Source organism: Callospermophilus lateralis, chromosome 8, assembly GCF_048772815.1.
Source record: "Callospermophilus lateralis isolate mCalLat2 chromosome 8, mCalLat2.hap1, whole genome shotgun sequence".
Classification (NCBI taxonomy): Eukaryota; Metazoa; Chordata; class Mammalia; order Rodentia; family Sciuridae; genus Callospermophilus; species Callospermophilus lateralis.
The window spans coordinates 2,012,610-2,033,761 of record NC_135312.1 but is presented as its reverse complement, the minus strand read 5'-3'; the positions used below and the strand labels follow the sequence as shown (position 1 = coordinate 2,033,761).

General features: G+C 42.1%; 1 protein-coding gene across 5 annotated transcripts in view; it reads right to left on the bottom strand.

The window, feature by feature from the left end:
- Fam193a (family with sequence similarity 193 member A) overlaps positions 1–21,152 on the bottom strand; it is a 148,401-nt gene extending 127,249 nt beyond the window's left edge. For 2 of the 5 annotated variants that reach the window (XR_013092156.1, XR_013092157.1), the window contains exon 1: positions 20,165–20,244. The gene's annotated coding sequence lies outside the window, so the exon portion shown is untranslated. Of the gene's footprint in view, positions 1–20,164; positions 20,259–21,137 lie in introns of those variants that run through there. The other 3 variants (XM_076864562.1, XM_076864563.1, XM_076864561.1) reach the window with 2 other exon arrangements.

Below are 21,152 nucleotides of genomic sequence, written 5' to 3'. Positions count from 1 at the left end.
ATCTCATTACAAAATATTGTAAAGATTTAGCACTCTGTAAAGATTTTGGGATTGCTGCAGGCACACTCCTGTGTGTCATGTATTGCTTTTTCGGCAGTCCTATCTTAGCCAGGAAGCTTTTTTTTTTTTTTTTTTTTTTTTTTTTTTTTTTTTTTAATTACGAAGAAGCTGCTCTGGTGCAGGAGATGTAGCTCAGTGGTAGAGCACTTATCTAGGAGGTTCAATTTCCCAACACTTGAAAAAGAGGGGCCTTCCCCCTCACGACTTAGTTCTAGTTTTACTACAAAACTGCTACATAAGAAATAACTTCAGAATATACATGCTCTGCCTCACCCCATATCCCCCCAAAAAAGCATTTCATCAGAATCTAGCAAAGGCACAGGATACTCCTGATACAAACACCACCTTCCATCATACCAGAGCAAACACCCCATGATTTATTCTGATCATTTATTTTTCAAATCTCCTGCAATTGTTTCTATGGAATACTCCAAAATCATTTGCTGACAAAGCAATGTATTTCTTTTGTTGCCATATTGTTTCCTATGTATTATTCTAACATTCAGCCCACTTTCCCACCAACTGCTACAGAAAGAGCTTTTCCCATTGGGAGATGTCTGTCTGTCAGTACTGGATAAGAATGGCAGATGTTGCAGACTGGCTCTACCAACTCCACAGCTGAGTGCAGACCTTGGAAATCCAGCACTTGAAAATCCAGACCTTTTAAAAAGGCTGAATGTACCTAATTCTCCATATTAAATATCCGCCCCTAGCAAGCCAGCTAGAGCTGCTTCTGCAACTGAACCCTACCGAACACAGAAAAAATGGCCTAGAAGTCAGGCAAAGTGGTGCAAGCATGTAATCCCAGCAACTTGGGAGGCTGAGGCAGGAGGATCACAAGTTCTAGGATAGCCTGGGCAATTAAGTAAGGTCGTATATCTCAAAACAAAACATAAAAAGGGCTGGAGTGTAGCTCAGTGGTAGAGGTAGAGCACCCTGGGCTCAACCCTCAGTGTGAACACAGATATGTGTGTACACACATATACATACACAAAAGGAAGAACAAAAGAAATATAGGATAGAAACTTTGAAAGGTTTAATCTTGAGCTTAATGAAACTATAAAAACATGAGTAACTAATGTCTTCAAACACAGTCACAAAATTTATAGGAAGTGCTTTCTTCTGGACACATATTCTTAAAATGTTTTGCCAGCTATAAAGGCGTCCCCACTCCCCAATCTCTTAAAGTGAGATAACCACTTCAGGTATAGCTGGTCACTAATAAAAGTGAATATAAATCCATATCTTGAATAATCTTTGGGAGCTGACTCTGCTTAGTTTTTGTTTTGTTGTTTTTGTACCAGGAACTGAACCCAGGGTCACTTAACCACTGAGCCACATCCCCATCCATTTTTTGTTTTTATTTTGAAGCAAGGTCTCACTAAGTACCCTGGGTCTCACTAAATTCCAGAGATTGGTCTTGAACTTGCATCCTCCTGCCTTAGCCTCTCAAACTGCTGGGATTACAAGCATATGCCACCGTGCCAGGCTCTACTTAGATAATCTCTAACTTTGTTATGTGGCTAGGAGAAGCTGGTGCAGAAAGCAGAAGTGCAGGCTCTACCTTGTGTGTTCCTATTATCCCCCATGTTTTCATGATGAGCACTATCTTTAATCCAAGGTTTGTTTCAGTTTAGCCTATCCTATCAGAACCAGTTTAATTAAAACCAGACAGTAGAATCTATGAATGCACCAGAGGAGCGCTACATAAATGCCCAGTTTTCCACAGCTGTATACCTCAAGTGAGAATACATGCTAAGTCACAAATTCATTTCCCGCCTCAGGACTGCTCAGAATTCAGGCAAGATCCCTGCACTGCGGAACACCACAGTGCGCAGTGAGACTGTGTAAAGTTTAGTGTCCTACCTAGAAATTAAGTGCTGGGCTGGGGACATAGCTCAGTTGGTAGAGTGCTTGACTTGCATGCACAAAGTCCTGGGTTCAGTCCCCAGCACCACCAAAAAAAAAAAAAAGAAAGAAAGAAAAAGAAATTAAGTGCCAACATGTTCTTCCCATAGCCCAAACGGTTATCAAACACACATGACAGGTCCCTGACACACGCTTCAGAGACACATACAAAAGGCAGCAGGTAATCACTGAAACTGAATGACACAGAAATGACAAAGAACTGTCATAAAGTTAACAAAGACCTTCAGGATTATCTAGCACAATTTTCTTATCTGACAAATACTGAAAAGGTGCCCAATGCACAACCACATATGGTTGACCTGAGACCTTTTGACAAAAATTCTTTTTTATGTATTTATTTTTTTTTAGTTGTAGATGGACATAATACCTTTATTTTATTTATTTATATGTGGTGCTGAGGATTGAACCTGGTGCCTCGCACATGCTAGGTGAGCCACAATCCCAGCCCCCAAAACTCACAAGTTAACTAGTAAACAAACCAACAATGTCTAAGCATTATTGTATAACATGGGAAGAGTACAGTCTGAACAAAGGTCCCAATCATTCTTCCACAATGTTGAAAACATACTGACCTCCCATGTGAGTTTCCAATTATCCGTCAGAAATACCAAATGTAAATCTGAACTTGAAGAACCAACCAAATACAGAATCAAATATATAATGGTAACTGGTATGGATGTTGAAGTAAGTGAATTCACCAAAGCCAGGGAGTAAGAGAAACAATAGTCAAGAGAACCACAATGCAGCTATACATACAAAGACAAAAGCATTTTCCAGAAATTCATATATAATCAAAGTCAAATGCAAAAAAGTTCAAAAAGAATCATGACCAAAAAACAACTACAGGTCTTGGAAAGGATGTGATGGCTTAATAACCTTGGGAAAGACTGATGACAGAAGCAGATACAAGAGCTGGATAAGGGGGTAAAACATGAATGGAGAAGAAGAAAGCAGAAGCAAACAATAACAACCAGTACCACTGGCCAGTATTTCAAGTCATTTGGTGGACAGGAGAAATCTTGTTGGATAAAATGGTACCTTATAGGGTTAGGCAAAATCAAAAGGACTAAGGAGCAGGGAAGAGAAGATGGAAGACTCAAAATATGAACACTAAGAAAAATAACACCATGAAAGAGGAAAGATGCAGGACAGAAAAGTTGACACCCTGAAAAGGCCTTGGGATAACATATCCACTTATAAATTCTGCAACTGAGTTTCCATCAGCCACAGACTCACTAAAATCCAAGAGTTAAGAAACTCTGCAATATTGAATTAATCTGGAAAAAACATTAATGCTTTCTTCAAAAGCAGAAGGCAAAGAAGAGATTTCAGAGAAAAAGGGAAGGGACTGGGGATGTGGCTCAAGCGGTGGTGCGCTCGCCTGGCATGCGTGCGGCCCGGGTTCGATCCTCAGCACCACATACAAACAAAGATGTTGTGTCCGCCGAAAACTAAAAAATAAATGTTAAAATTCTCTCTCACTCTCTCTTTAAAAAGAGAAAAAAAGAAAAAGGGAAGAAGGTAGAACTGCAAGAACTCCTGTGGAGTGGCCTGGGCCTCAGCAACACTGCTGAGTGTGTATGAGCTATGTGCTGCTTGTCAAGGACAGGCACCAAGGAAACCTGGAAGGGAGGTAACGACCTGGTCTAGAGGAAAAACATGTGCCCCACCGGGACAGTGCATGACCTCCACCTTAGAGAGAAACAGCAGTTCCCTTCCCAGAAGACAGGAGAGTCCCAATGAAGGCACGGAAGCGAGAGGAACAGCCTGCTCAAGCTGTGCAGATGCATCACACAACCAGCACAGCAAGACCACTAGGCCTGGAGGACTCAAAGCCTGGAATAAGGAGGTAAAAGGAAGCAAAGAGCAAGATGGATGCTGACCTGCCAGACCCAATCAGCAAGGCTCTGGCAGGCAAGGGTAGTAGTAGGAGCAAGTGAAGGTACCACCAAAGAAAGCTGAAGATTCTCCCCTGCTCAGGAGGAAGGGCAGATGGAACAGGAGTAGGGAAGGTGGAAGAAAGCAGCAGAGCAGGTTCCAGACTAAGGCTTGGAGGAAGAGAAAACATAGGCTGAATGAGAGCAAGGAGAACTAGGATAGCAAGACAGTTTTCTTTCTCTTTTTTTTTAATTTTAATTTTAATTTTTTAGTTGTACTTGGACACAATACCTTTATTTTATTCATTAATTTTTATGTGGTGCTGAGGATCAACCCAGGGCCTCACACATGCTAGGCAAGCGCTCTGCCACTGAGCCCCAGCCCCAACCCCAGAAGGGCTAGGCGGTACTGAACTCAAGGGCACTTAACCACTGAGCCACATCCCCAGCCCTATTTTGTATTTTATTTAGAAACCGGGTCTCACTGAGTTGCTTAGCACCTTGCTTTTGCTGAGGCTGGCTTTGAACTCAAGATCCTCCCATCTTGGCCTCCCAAGTGGCTGGGATTACAGGCATGTGCCACTATGCCCGGGCTTCATTTTTTGTTTTTTTATTTGTTTGTTGTAGTGCTAAAAATTGAACCCACGTTATTGTGCATGTGAGACAAGCACTCTACCAGCTGAGCTATATTCCTAGGCCCTCAGCTTCAGTTTCCTACCTTGAGTGAGGACTAAGTAATAAATGCCACTAGAAATTGAAGGGTGCTGACTACAACATTTAGAGGAATTTTTCAAACTCAACAACAAACACTACCTCAGCAAAAAAAAAAAAAAAAAAAAATCACCAGTCTTGCAATACTCTAAGACTAATCTGCTATGCCAGCGTGCCTACCAACAAACTGCATGGATCCATCTGTAAACACATAAAAACACAATGAACATTTCAACTCACAGCTTATGGAGAGACATTTAATCGCAATGACCAGCTGACATATCCAAACCCTCCTATTATTCTAATAAGGGAAGGAGGAAGATAGTAGCTACAATTTAGGACTGCTAATAAATGATGCTGTTTTTTATGCTTTTAAAAGCAGAAAGCAGGGCTGGGGTTGTGGTTCAGAGGTAGAGTGCTCGCCTAGCACGTGCGAGGCCCTGGGTTTGATCCTCAGCACCACATACAAATAAATAAATTAAATAAAGGTTTAAAAAAAAAAGCAGAAAGCAGCTGGATACAGTTGCACACACCTGTAATCCCAGTCATTTGGGAGGTTGGGGCAAGAGGATCCCAAGTTCAAAGCCAGCCTCAGCAATTTAGCAAGATCCTAAAGCAACTTAGCAAGACCCTGTCTCAAAACATAAAAAAAGAAAAAAATAGGACGGAAGGTGTGATATGGCTCAGTGAATAAACACCCCTGGGTTCAATCCCTGGTAACAAAAAAAAAAAAAAAAAAGACAGCAGCAGCAACAACAATATATAAGCACAGTCAAGAATTCATTTATGGAATTTCTTCATCTAATGCAACAAACTTCATCAGGGCCTGGTAACCCCTTTCTCTACACTAACCTGATCAGTGACCAGAAATTTGTAACCTCTAACAGATTGTCAAGAGGGGCTGAGCTCCCAGGTATAACCTGTAGAATATCTGTCCTGCTGGACTATTTCACCACAGTGGAATAAACACCAAATATTTCTACAAAGAAAGATTAGACTGTAGTTAACTATGAAATCGAAAGCTCACTAAATTCATAACTAAGGCAGCTAAAAAGAATTACAATTCTGGACCACTAAATACAAAGTAGTGTCCTGGATTAAACCCTGGGAGAGAAATATGATATTAGTGAAACAGAAACAAAATCTGTAGTTAGCAATGTTGTACCAACATTCACTTCCCTAGTTGTGACAAATATCAATATTCCGTAAGATGTCAACATTAGGAAAAGTTGGCTGAAGGGAATACAGGAACTCTCTACACTATCTTGGTCACTACTCTATAAATCTAGTTTTCATTTTTACTTCTTCTTTGAGCTAAGTTTTCACTGTATGGTGTTTATTTACTTATTCAATTTTGAGATGCAGTCTCATGCTATGGTTGCCCAGCTGGTCCTGAACTCCTAGACTCAAGCAATTTTCCTGCCTCAGCCTCCTAAGTACCTGGGACTATAGGCATAACAAAGCGTATTTTGTAAATCTAGAACTCCCTCAAAATAAGGTCTGGGGCATGGCTCAGTTGTAGTATGTATGCCTAGCAGGTTCAAGGACCTGAGTTTGATCCCCAAACATCACCACCAAAAAAAAAAAAAAAAAAAAATCCAAAATAATAAGTTTAACTAGGTACACTGAGTGGCACAGGCCTGTAATCCCAGCTACTCAGGAGGCTAAAGCAGAAGGGCAGAAAGTTTGAAGTCAGCCTGGGCAATTTAGCAAGAACCTGTTATCCAAAAAAGGGGGGGGGGGGTAGCTCAGTGGTAAAGTACCACTGGGTTCAAGCCCTAATACTGAACAAGGAAGGAAGGAAAGGAGGGAGGGAGGGAGGGAGGGAGGAAGGAAGGAAGGAAGGAAGGAAAAAATTAAAACTGACTTATTTGTTTGTTTTTTGTAGGCAGAGGATGGAGCCCAGGGCCTACAGAAAGTTTAGGCAAGCATTCTACCTCAGATCTACAATCTCAGACTCTTTATTTTGTTTTAAGGTAGGGTCTCACTAAATTGTCCAAGCTGACTCAAACTTGAGATCCCTCTGTCTCAGCCTTCTGAGTAGGAGGATTATAGGTGTGCCTAGACCAAAACTGATTTCTATAAGTAAAAACAAAACAAATGTTTTATAGGCCCATGAGATATAAGTTATTTGATTTCAACTCATACTGGTTAAACTGTCTCTAAAAGAAGATGGTTTGGACAAGCCCAATGTCACATTGTGAGAAATAGAAAATCTGGTGGTTCCTTTTCAGAATATAGTACAATTGGATCCAATTATAGCCATTTTAATTGTAGCCCTTCCTCAGATAGGCTCAATAACCAGATTCTGTAGCACACCCTTCTGGCAAAAGTAAAGGTTTGCCTCCTTGCCCACCCACTTTCCAACAAGTGTTTTGACTCTTGTGGTCCCTTGCCATTTCTTCTTTTTTTTTTTTTTTAATGTTTATTTTTTAGTGGTAGTTGGACATAATACCTTTATTTATCTTTATGTGGTGTTGAGAATCAAATCCAAGGCCTTAACAACATGCCTATAATTCCTATTACTCAGGAGGCTGAGGCAGGAGGATCATGAGTTCAAAGCTAGCCTTGACAAAAAGCAAGATTCTTAGCAACTCAGTGAGACCCCATCTCTAAACAAAATACAAAAAAGGGCTGGGAATTTGGCTCAGTGGTTGATGTCCCTGAGTTCAATCCCCGGTACCAAAAATAATAATACAAAAAAGGGCTGGGAATATGGCTCAGTGGTTGAATGCCACTGAGTTCAATCCCTGGTACCAAAAATAATAATAATAATTTTAAAAGGGTTGGGTATGTAGTTCAGGGATAGAGTCCCTGGGTTCAAACTAAATAAACTGTAAAGAGATGTCAACAAACTACATTATATGTTCACATGTTCAGGGGCTGGGGATGTGGCTCAAGCGGTACCGCGCTCGCCTGGCATGCGTGCGGCCCGGGTTCGATCCTCAGCACCACATACAGACAAAGATGTTGTGTCCGCCAAATACTAAAAAATAAATATTAAAAAATTCTCTCTCTCTCTCCCTCTTTCTCACTCTCTCTCACTCTTTCTTTAAAAAAAATATATGTTCACATGTTCATATGTGTGTACAAAAACATACATAAATAAATATAATTTGTATTTCCATGTTGATGTAATCCAGCAAATCAGTTTATAAAGCCTATTGGGTCAAAAAGTTCAGTGAAAAGCCAGGTGTGGTGGCACACACCTGTAATCCCAGTCATTCAGGAAGCTGAGGCAGAAAGATCGCAAGTTCCAGGCCAGCCTGAACAACTTAGGGAGAAAGTGTTTCAAAAATATTTTAAAAGGGGCTGGGAATGTCATCAGGTAAAGTGTTCCTGGTTCAATTCCCTGTACCAAAAAAAAAAAAAAATCATGAAGAAGTGCTGGGAATATAGCTCAATTGGTAGAGTGCTTGCCTTGCATGCACAAGGCCCTGGGTTTGATTCTCAGCAGCAAAAATAATAATAATAATAATGTTGATGAAGAGAACTATATGAAACATAATGCACATGGCAGCATCCAAAACTAGTACCAAACACTCAATTAGCAATTAATTCAGGAAAAAAGATCTCAAATTAGAAAGCATATTTCATATACACATTATAACTAAAACTGAAAATATGAATATGTATTATTAACGAAAGTTGACTAAGCAGCTGTCTACAAGAAACGCATGTCGGGGCTGGAGATGTGGGTCAAGCGGTAGCGCGCTCGCCTGGTGTGGGTGTGGCCCGGGTTCGATCCTCAGCACCACAAACAAACAAAGATGTTGTGTCCACCAAGAACTAAAAAATAAATATTAAAAAACTCTCTCTCTCTCTCTCTGTCCCTCTCCCACTCTCTCTTTTTAAAAAAAAAAAAAAAAAGAAAAGAAAGAAACGCATGTCAAGTAAAATAACATATATGTAGGTCAAGTAAAAGGATAGAAAAAGATATACCAAAAAATACTAATTAAAAGAAAGCTGAAGGTGTGGGGCTGTAGCTCAGTGGCAGAGCACTTGCCTAGCACGTGTGAGGCACTGGGTTTGATCCTCAGCACCACATAAAAATAAATAAAATAAAGGTCCATCAACAACTTAAAAAATAATAATAATAATAAGACTTCAGAGCCAAGAAAACTACCAAAGATGAGAAGAACATAACTTAAGTGACAAAAAGGGTCAATTCATCAAGAAAACAAACAATTCTAAGTGTATATGCACCAAACAACAAAGATTAAAAAATTCATGAAGGGAAAACTAAATAAACTGAAAGGAGATGTAAACAAACCACATTCTAATAACAGACCTCAACTCTCCTTTCTCAGCAATAAAAGGAACTAGGAGACTAAAAAAACAGCAAGAATACACAAGAATTGGGCTGGGGTTGTGGCTCAGCAGTAGAGGGCTCACCTAGCCCTGGGTTCAATCCTTAGCACCACATAAAAATAAATAAAATAAAGGTATTGTGTCCAACTACAACTAAAAAATAAATATTAAAAATAAAAAGAATACACAAGAATTGAACAAAACTATAAACCAACCAGATATAACGGACATTTAGAAAACACTCTACCCAAGCTAGGTGTGGTAGCCTATACTTGTAATTCCAGCTTCTTGGGATGCTGAGGTAGCATAATCACAAATTTGAGGTCTCAGCAATAAAGTCCTCGGGTTTGATCACCAGTACCACAAAATAGAAAAAAGAATTAAAGAAAATCCACCCAAAAATAACAGAAAATACATTTTTTAGTGTACGTGTAACATTCATCAACATAAACAGGGGCTGGGGATGTGGCTTAAGCGGTAGCGCGCTCGCCGGGCATGCCTGTGGCCCGGGTTCGATCCTCAGCACCACATACAAAGATGTTGTGTCCGCCGAAAACTGAAAAATAAATATTAAAAAAAAAAAATTCTCTCTCTCTTCCCCTCTCACTCTCTCTTTAAAAAAAAAAAAAAAATAGAACTTCAAAAATTTTTTTTTAATTTTTTTTTAATATTTATTTATTTATTTAGCTATTGGCGGACACACATCTTTGTTTGTATGTGGTGCTGAGGATCGAACCCGGGCCGCACGCATGACAGGCTAGCGCACTACCACTTGAGCCACATCCCCGCCCCAGAACTTCAAAATTTTTGAAAAAAATAAAACCATAAAGACATTCTCTGACCACAACAGAATTAGACTAGAACTCAGTAACAAAAAGAGAACAGGAGGGCTGGGGATGTGGCCCAAGTGGTAGCGCGCTCGCCTGGCATGCGTGTGGCCCAGGTTCGATCCTCAGCACCACATGCAAAGATGTTGTGTCTGCCGAAAACTAAAAAAAAAAAAATAAATGTTAAAGAAAATTCTCTCTCTCTCTCTCTCCCCCTCTTCTCTCCCCCTCTCTCTCTTTAAAAAAAAAAAAAAAGAGAGAACAGGAGGGGCTGGGGTTGTGACTCAGTGGTGGAGCGCTTGTAGAGCGCTTGCCTCGCTCGTGCGGGAACCTGGGTTCGATCCTCAGCTCCACAAACAAAAAATTAAACAAGTGTAATGGAGGTGTTGTGTCCAACTACAACTAAAAAACAAATATTAAAAAAAAAAGAGAGAGAACAGGAAATTTAACAATGTACTTTAAAACAACCCATGAGTCAAAGAAGATTCAAAGGAAATGAGAAAACTTTTAAATTGAATATAAATGAAAGTACATCATACAAAAATTTGTGAGATGCAGCTAAAGTATAGCTTACACAGAAGTTGAGAGCATTCAATACTTAAAGAAGAAAAATAGGTGCTGGGCATGGTGGTACACGCCTGTAATCTCAGCAACTGGGGAGGCTGAGGCAGAAGGATCTCAAGTTCAAACCCAGCCTCAGGAACTCAGCGAGGCGCTAAGCAACTCAGTGAGACCCTGTCTCTAAGAAAACAAACCAAAAAAAAAGGGGCTGGGGATGTGGCTCAGTGGTTAGGCACCCCTGGATTCAATCCCTGCTACAAGAAAAAGAAAGAAATTAAAGAAAGGTCTCAAATCAATAATCTAAACTGCTATCTTCTACCTGAAATTCTCAAACCCAAGCAAATCAGGCATGGTGATGCACATTTGTGATCCCAGCTACTCAGAAGGCCAAGGTAGGAGGATCACAAGTTCAAGATCAACCTGGAGGGGCTGGGGATGTGGCTCAAGCGGTAGCGCGCTCGCCTGGCATGCGTGCGGCCCGGGTTGGATCCTCAGCACCACATACAAAGATGTTGTGTCCGCCAAAAACTAAAAAATAAATATTATTTAAAAAAAAAAAAAAAAAAGATCAACCTGGAAAACTTAGCAAGATCCTGACTCAAAATAATTTTTTTTTAAAGTGGCAGGATTGGGGAGCTAGACATGTATTTTAGGGGTACAGCACTTGCCTAATACGTGGAAACCCCTGAGTTCAATTCCCAGTATCCGCCCCCCCCACTACACACACACACACAAATAACAGTAACACCCATGACCAAGTAGGGTTTATTCTAGGAATGAAAACTGGTTTCATATCCAAAATCAGCAATACAATTCACTTATTAGTAGTCTAAAGAAGAAATACTACATGACCATAATCAATTGACTCAAAAAAATTCTGGGGGAAAAAAATAAAAAACTCAACATTCACTAATGAAATCTCTCAGTAAATCAGACATAGGAACTTCTTTAAACTGATCATGAGTATTTACAAAAAGAAAAAAAAAACCACATACTACAACAGACATCATACTTAATGGCTTTCTCTCCAACATCCAGAAAAAGGCAGCAATATCCACTCTCATCACTTGGGATCCTGAGCACCAAAGTCCTAACCAGTTTAATAAGACAAGAAAAATAAAAGGAACATAGAACGGGAAAAAAAAAAAAAAAAGGAGAAACAATATGATTATTTATTCAGAAAACCCCATGAATCCACAAAAAAAATCCCAGAATATATGATTTCAGCAAGACCAAAGGACAGAAAGGAAACACAAAAATATTATATTCCTTTTTATATTTGCAGTGGTGAGGACCAAATCCAGGATCTGTGCGTACTAGGAAAATGTTTGTTTTTTGTTTTTAATTTGTACTTTTTAGAAATGCATGACATTAGAGTGTATTTTGACATATTATACCTACATGGAGTATAACTTAGTCTAATTAGGATCTCATTCTTGCAGTTGTACATTATGTGCAGTTACACTGGTGGTGTACTCATATCTAGGAAAATAATATCCAATTCATTCTACTGTCTTTAGGAAAGTATTCTACCTCTGAGCTACTTTCCAAATTTTATTTCTATATACAAATAAAGAAGGTGTGGCTCAGTGGAAAAGCATGTGCTTATTAACATGCTCCAGGACCTGGGTTCAACAGAATAAAGAAAAGAAGGAAAGGAGATAGGGAAGAAGGACAAGAGGGAGGCAGGCATATTTGAAATAGCTAAGAAAAATGAAAAATTAAAAAACATGAAATAAGTACAAATCTAAGAAAAAATGTATAGGATCTGTACCACTAACATCTATAAATCACGAATGGAAGAAATCAAACAACCAATTAATTACAGTCACATCGTTTTCATGCTTTGGAAAATTTACATAGTAAATATGTGTCAGTTCTCCACCAAAGTGATCTATATATAGATTTAAAGTTATTCAAATCAAATCTCAGAAGAACTAATTACTGATATACACAAGCTGATTCTAAAATGCATATAAAAGACAAAGAAAATAACCAGCGAAGTTGTGCATGCCTCTAATCCCAGTTCAGCCAGCCTCAGAAACTTAGTAAGACCCTGACTCAAAATAAAAAATAAAAGAGCTGGGGATGTAGTCAGTGGTAGAATGTCCCTGAGTTAAATCCCCACTATACAAAATAAAACAAAACAAATCATTTAAATGTTTAAGGTTGGAGGAACCACATTATTCAACTTCTAAAAATTATTTTTTTAGTTGTAGGTGGACACAATGTCTTTATTTTATTTTTATGTGGTGCTGAAGACTGAATCCAGTGCTTCGTAAGTGCTAGGCAAGCACTCTAAACCACTGAGCCACTGAGCCATAACCGCAGTCCCAACTTACCCAATTTTTAAGACACAAGTCATCAAGGCAGTGCAGCACTGGCAATGGACAGACCAATAGATCACTGGAAAAAAAACTAGAGTACCCAGAATAACCCAGACAAGTAAGACCAATTAGCTTTTTAGGGATGCCTGCTTGTCTTCAGTGCTAGAGATTGAATCCAGGGCCTTGGGCATGCTAGGCATGCTATAACTGGGTTAGGTCTTCCAGACCACCAGTTACTTTTGCCACTTTCAAGAAATGAGTTTGGAGCAATTTGAATTCCACATACAAAGAGGAAAAAGAAAGAAAAGGGAACTTTTACCCAAACTTCCTACCTTATCTGGAATTACACAAAATGAATCAGATCTAAATGTAAAACTATGAAATTTTTAGAATATTAGGAAAAACATCTATAACTTGAAGCTGAAACAAAGTTCTTAGACATGACACCAAACATAGTTCATAAAAGAAAACAAAATGGTAAATTGTCCAGGTATGGCACACAACTGTAATCCCAGCAACTCGAGAGGCTGAGGCAGAAGGATCACAAGTTCAAGGGCCAGCCTCCACAACTTAGATACCTTTCTTAAAATAAAAAAATTAAAATGTCTGGGGGTGTAGCTAAGTGGTAGAGCCCCTGGGCTCAATTCTCAGTGCACACACAAAACAATCTTTTTTTCTTTTTTTTTTTTTTTGGTACTGGGGATTAAACTCAAGGCGCTTAACCATTGAGCTACAACCTCAGCCCTTCTTATTTATTTAAATTTTTTTTTCAGTTTGTTGATGAATCTTTATTTTAATCATTTATTTATATGTGGTGCTGAGAATTGAACCCAGTGCCTCACACAAGCGAGGTAAATGCTCTACCACTGAGCCACAACCCCAGCCCTTGTTTTTTTTTTATTTTGAAACAGAGTCTCACTAAGTTCCTGAGGACCTCACTAAGTTGCTGAGGCTGACCTCAAACTTGTGATCCTCCTATCGCAGCCTCCCAAGTCTCTAGGATTACAGGCATGCACCACCACACCCAGGCCAAAAAAGAAAGAAACACTCAATCTTGAATATATACCTCTTCTAAGAGAACACAAGAATGGCAAATAAACAGATGATAAGTGTTCAATATGATTAGTCAGTAGGGAAATACAGACTAAAACTACAATGCCACTACATACCTATTTATTAAAATGGTTAAAAAAAAAAAGAACTATTGGCAATTCCAATTGCTAGCAAGGATGCAGAGCAACTGAACTCCCACACGTTACTGGTGGGTAGGCAAAATAATACACCTATCTGGAAAACAGTTTGTTTTATGTTACATATGACACAGCTCCTAATCCCTAGCATTATAGAGAAATGAAAATTTACTTTCATACACCAACTCACACATAAAAATATTTATAGCAACTCCATATCCAAGAAAAAAGAAAAACTAGAAACCATCCCAATGTCCACCAAGGAAACAACTAATAAACTGTGGTACATCCATACAATGGACTACTATGCAGTGAAAAGGAACAGGGCTGGGGATACAGCTCAGTGGCTGAATGCTTGACTAGCATGCCCGTGACCCTGGGTTCCATACACAGCTGAGAGAAGGGTTGGTGAGGGTAAAAAGGAACTACTGGTATATGCAACAACTTGAATGAATCTTGATATTATACTAGGTAAAATAAAGTGTAGCCTCAAAACTTTGCTATCATCTGACTACATTTACGTGACTTCCCTGAAATTTAAAAGTATATAAGGAACAGAGTAGTGGTCGCAAAGTGCTTAGGAATTAGGGAGAGATCCCAGCGGCTGGGGAGGCTGAGGCAGGAAGACTGTGAATTCAAAGCCAACCTCAGCAAAAGCGAGGTGCTAAGAAACTCAGTGAGACCCTGTCTCTAAATAAAATACAAAATAGGGCTGGAGATGTGGCTCAGTAGTTGAGTTCAATTCCCAGTATCCTAAGAAAACAAAAGGAATTAGGGAGAGTATGACTGCACAGGGATAACATGAGGCAGATTTGTGGATAATGAAACTATATTGTATCCAATTATGACAGTGATTACATGGGACTACATCTGTGCTAAAATAACAGGGCTGGATGTAGCTCGATGGTAGAGCATTTGCCTACCATGAGCAAGACTGTGGGTTCAATCCCCAGCAATACCCTTCCATCACCAAAATCCAAGTAACAGCACTTTTAAAAAATCAAAGCTGGGCATGACTGTGAGCACCTACTGTAGTCCCAACTACTTGGGAGGCTGAGGTGGGAGAACCACTTGTGTCCTAGTTAAGACCAGCCAGGGTTAACACAAAAAACAAAACAAAAAGCCACCTCACAGCACATGCTGTATTGCCAGCAGATCAGCCTCTGAGTTACCCCACATAGCTGAGACTCCTCAGTCTGAGGCAGGAGAATGCCAAATTCAAGGCCAGCCTAAGCAATTTACCAAGGCCCTAAGCAATTTAATAACATCCTATCTCAAAATAAAAAATTAAAAGGGCTGGGGATGTGTGCAGTGGTAAAGTGCCTCTGGATCCAATTTCCAGTACCAAAAACAAACCCCCCCAAAAAAACAGGCATGGTGGCTCAAACCTATAATTCCAGCTACCTGGGAAGCTGAGGCAGGAGGATTGACTCAGCAACTTAGCCTAAACCTGTCTCAAAATAAAAATGGGGGGGGGGGCGCCTGGGGTTATGGCTCAGGGGTAGAGTGCTTGCATAGCACATGCGAGGCACTGGGTTCAATTCTCAGCACCACATAAGAGTAAATAAATAAAATAAAGGCACTGTGCTCCAACTATAACTAAAAAATATTAAGGGCTGGGGATGTGGCTCAAATGGTAGTGTGCTCGCCTGGCATTCGCGAGGTGCTGGGTTCAATCCTCACACCACATAAAAATAAAATAAAGCTATGTGTCCACATAAAAAAACTAAAAAATAAATATTTCAAAAATATATATATTAAAAAAAATAAATATGGCTGGGGTTGTGGCTCAGTGGAGAGAGCTTGCCTAGGATGTGTGAGGCACGGGTTTGATCCCCTGTACCACATAAAAATAAACAAATAAAATAAAGATATTGTGTTCATCTAAAACTAAAAAAAATATTTAAAAAAAATTAAAAGGACTACACACATACAGTTCAGTGACAAAGCTCGCCTAGGTTCAATCCCCAGTACTGGGGGGGGGGGGGAAATCAATTTCATTATATGCTAATTTCTAATGAAAAGCATCCAACAGTACCACTTAGGAAATCTGGCTAAATCTACTCAAGTTGAACCATACAAATACTCAGCGATTCCTCTGCCAGGTACATACACCAACTCTCAGGAGTGTTCATGCCCACCTAAAGACATGCTTATCAGCTCCAATTCATATCAGCTTTAAAAAGAAAAAAAACAAATATCCATCAATATTAGAATATATAAAGTGTCACACAATGGAAACGTATATGCCATGAAAAAGAACAATCAAATGCTACATCAACCCAAAAGCACCTCAAATATAATACCTAGCCAAAGAACCCCAGCACAAAGTCCTTCTGAATGAAATACCAGTAAAATACATCAAAAAGATACAGGTTAGAATGGTAGTAGGAATGACTATGAAAAGGAGAACACATTCTGGGGTATAAGGAGACACTCACTGTACCCTGATATATTCATTACACACGTCTACATATATATAGCAACACTAAATCTCAGAGGGAGTTTGTGATGAGCTGCATCATTTCTAAAACTTACAGAGTAACAACGTATGCTAAACCATTAATCTTTTTTTTTTGGGGGGGGGGTGCGGGGGGAGGGGTGCACGCAGTACCAGAGATTGAACTCTAGGCTTCTCTGCCACTGAGCTATATCCTCAGCCCTTTTCTTATTTTTTATTTTGAGACAGAGTCTTGCTAAATTGTCCAGGCTGGCCTCAAACTTGCAACCCTCCTGCCTTAATCTCCCAAAGAGATGGGATTAAAAGTACACACCACCACACCCAGCTAAACAGCTAAAGGTCTGGAAGTTCTAGATTCTTACTTAATTTACTTCTGTGAATTACAGAGTTTCTTAAAGCAAATATAAGAGGAACCTCACTTCATCATGGTAGCAATTTCTACCAGACAGGGAAGACCCCAAGTATCTATTCCACACATCCATAATCCCACCAGGGCTGTTTGTACAGCAACCACACCACCTAACCTCAACATTATTGAGGTGGCCTTCAACATTATTAACCAAACTCTTCCTTGACCCTTTTCAGCCTTGAAAAAGGACTATTACCAATGCCTCAACTCAACTATTATTTATTACCTTACCTACACTACAAGGGTTTCTCTGACTTTACAATGTTAATATCAATTTAAAATATATTTTGACCCCTATCCTACCCCAAATGGCATACTTTTGTAAATCTCTAACAGGACTACAAAAAGAGCCCCAAATCTCCACTCCAGTCCTCCGTGAGTACAAATCAAATGTGATTTAATATTCCAACAAGTGACACAGATCAACTTCCATAATAGAGGAATTCTATTTTTTGTAAATAATACATGTATGACACTTAATTTTGGACACTTATTTAGAAAACAAAATTCTAATGCTACTATTTGTATCTTGTACATAATAACTAAATGTTTAACTACCAAAAGATGGAAAAAGCATAGTTTTATTTGAAAAAAGAAAAATGTTTGTAATATCAGATTGTGAAAAGTTTTAAAGCTTGAAGCATATGAAAAAGGGAACATTAAGCCTTCAAATGCCCATCACGAAGTGTCTGATATGCAAACACCCTGTAAGACCTTCCTATGCCAAGATGGACACATACAGACCTCACAAATACTACTCTTTTAAGTTTTTCACTTAATACATCATAAGCATTATGAAAATCACACATTAAAATAGAAATGCAAAATAATTAGGGCTATTCATGATATGTTTCACCTACCAACTATTCATCTCAGGGCTAGCCTTTCACTATTAGGACAGAGCAGATGACCACACAAAGTTGTTACAGAAGACCTAGTCCGAGACCCATGCCCAATATTGCTTTTCTCTCTCTTTTTTTTTTTTTTTTTTTTGTGTGTGTGTGTGTGTGGTGCTGTGGTGCTGGGGATTGAACCCAGGGACTTGAACATGCTAGGCAGACCCTCTTACCACAGGGCTGTATCCTCAGCACCTGATCCAACATTTTTATTTCACATGTACTATTTCTCCATTTCACAAATGGAAAAAGCATCTTGCAGCAGAATCGCTAAAAGTCCAACCCAACCTCCTGAAAAATGACATCCGTGAAAACACAGCATTTACTGTGGGTCAACAGGCACTGTTTTAAGCACTTCCTCTGCATTGATTTGTTTAATTCTCACAAAAATCCTAAGAGTTGGGTGCCCTAAAAGGTTGCACAGGGCTCAATCTTCTGAAACCTGTCTTCCCCCAAGTTTTGTACACCAGTTCCTCCTGAGGAGGAAGATACACTTTCTCCATGTCTTCTCTCTGAGCCACCTTCTGGTCTGGTGACTCTCTATGGAATGCAGATGCTCTTCTCTGAGAAACACAGGGCTGGGACCCACTAGCTGTTACCTGCTAATATTGTTCTGAGTGCCTGTTTTGCACCATGACAAGGTACCCAGAGAACTCATCCTCTGTGGGGAAACAATTCAGGGCCTATGAGAACTACATTAAGATCTTCCATCACAAGTACCGAAAACATGTTTAGTCCATGATTAAGACACAACTTGTGAAGAAATTTAAAAGCTTAACAGAGGTCTGGAAGCTGGGATAGTGGTGCGCATGCATAGAATCCTAGTAACTCAGGAGACTGAGGCAGGAGGATGACAAGTTCAAAGCATGCCTCAGCAACTTAATGAGGCCATAAGCAACTTAGCAAGACCTCTGTCTGAAAATTAAAAAGAAAAAGGGCTGGAGATGTGGCTCAGCTGTTAAGTGCCCCTGGATTCAATCCTTGGTACCAAAAAAAGGGGAGGGGAGGGGAAAAGAGAGTGGGAGGAAAGGTGGGATAGAAGTGGGGGAGGGGAGCTGGCTGGAGAAGCAACTCAGTGGTAGAGCACTTGCCTAGCATACACAAGGCCCTGGGTTCAATTCCCAGTAAAAAAGGGAGTGCGGGAACTACAGAAAAGCTAATGCTTTTCCATGTGTGGGTCAAAATTCAATAGTACCCATTAAATAATTCTCTGAACCACAACAAGTATTTTATTAATGAAAATGAACAGAAGAGATCAAAAAGTAATAGACATCATTCCATAAACTTTTGTTGGTATGTGTGCATGTTAGAGATTTTCTTTTATAGTGGGTGTCGAACCTTTGATGCATAATAGTTTAACATAACAGTCCTACTAAAAATAATACTTAGGTAGGTATACATTATCTGAGTTTAAAAAGTAATCAGAGTAACAACTAAAAGATCATTTTAACTAATTATTGCAAAGTAAATGGAAATTACTAAAACCCTGAATGGTATGAAAGGCTAAAATGTAAGAATGATATTGGGTTATCAATATAGAATTCAGCCACAGTAAACACAATTAACGTTTTTGCAAAGGACTTGCAAAGAGGGACCTCTCACCCTCCCCTCCCAGAATCACCAAATACTGACCTAAAAAAAATGCACAAGCCTCTCATCCTGGATCCCAAGAACTGCAGCTGTTTGGGGTAAGGGCAACCTCTGGAGATAGACACTCAAGACTATGACCCAGGATCCTAAACAAACCTAACAACATGATGCAAAATAATCTCCAATGACCACACTTATACTACAGAGAACACCGGGAGTAGTTCAAGTTCAAACTTAAGCAGACATGCATTTCTGCACTTTTCTGCAACTGCACAAGTATCAAAAAGTCATGCCATATGCAATGATCTCTTATCTGCCCTCACTATATACTGGTCCAACACAGTATTTGGAAGCTCACATAAAACAATGTGTCAGGACGTGGCACACAAAAAATCCTAAGGCTTTTTTTGTTTGTTTTATAATCGCAATGTCTTTAAGACAACGCAATGTAAGAGTCCCACTAACACCGTAAGAACTCAAATAACTTTTGAAAAATACCCATTCTCTTTCAGGGGCCAATGCAATCTCTGGAAATGCCCATGCCAACTGCATACCCACGTAGAAATAACCTCTTCGAAGTATTACAACCGACAGCGAATAGAGACAGCAGTCCACCACCCGCTGGCCTGCACCAACAGAGCCGAAAATATTTTTTTTCGAACTCCGCAGCCACACACCACACCGAGCAAGCAGACGCCTCGCTGCCCCTAAGCACCCGGGGGAGCGGGGCCGGGCTGTGGTCCCGGGAGGCTGTCAGTGGGTTCTCCAAGGCCACGCCGGAGAGGCAGCGCCAACTTCCCGGGCACTTTCCGCCACGCCTCGCCCGGCCCCGCAGGATTGGAGCGCGGGGCCCACCGCGGCCAACGCGGAGGCCGCAGCGCCGGCTGCCGGCGCCGCCTCGCGCGCCGCGAGCTGTCAGCGGCCGGAGGCCCGTTATCCGCCGGCGTCGCGGCCGCGGCTCGCGAGGGGGCGGCGGCCGCGGCCGCCCAGCCCGACCCCCCGCCGCCACGCTTACCTCAAAGTAGCCTCCGGCGGCGCCGCCCGCGCCCAGGGACCCGTGGGCCGCCGCTGCGCCGCCCAGCAGGCCCGCCGCGCCGCTGGGGCCCGGAGCCTGAGGGCCGAGCAGCGCTGCCGCCGGGCCGGCCTTGCCGCCGCTCGCGCCGCCGTGGCCGCCGCCCGAGCCGCCGCCGCCGCCGCGCTTGTTCTTCCGGCGCCTGGCCCCGCGCTTGGCGTCGGCCGGGCTCATGGCGGGCGGGCGGACGGGCGGCGGGCGGGGAAGGGGCGCGGGCGGACGGCGCGGGGCCACGGGCGGCGGCGAGGGCGGAGGCGGAGGCGGCGGCGGGCGCTGCGGCCGGCCGGGCGGGGGGCGCGGCGCGGGGTCGCCTCCCGAGCGGGGAGGGCGGGGCGACCGGGAGCTGCGAGGCGGCCGCTGGAGGGAGAGACGGCGAGTCTACCGGGCCCGGCGCCGCCGCTGACCAGAGTTAGAGTCCAATATGGCGGACACAAGGGGAAAGGGATCCCAGTTTACGTCGGGGGAGGGGGAAGCAGCGGCGGGAGGGGGAGGGGCGCGAGCGCCCTCCCCCGCCTCACTCCGCCCTCCCGGACGCCACCGCCCCTCGCCTCGCTGCCCCGCCCGCCGCTAACGTCGCCGGCGCGCGAGGCACGCCGGGAGCTGAAGTCCGCGCCGCCCGCGCCGCCGCCGGGGCGCCTGGGGCGGGACCACGACTCCCGTCGAGCCGTGCGCACCCAGCAGAGGCGGAGCGGAGCGTGACGTCACGGGCGCGCCAGCGTTCCGGCTCCGCCTTGCCCCGCGGCCCTGTGGGCGCTGTAGTCGGCGGCGGGCGGGGTGGTGGACGCGCGGAGCGTAGTAGCGTGGGGGTCGCGCGGTTCCCGCTCTGACGACCGCCTACAGCCGCTTGGGCGCGCTGGGGCCCTGCTGGGAAAGCACCGCCGATCTCGCCCCGCCCTAGCCAAGGGCTTCACTCCACCTGCAGCTCGGTGAC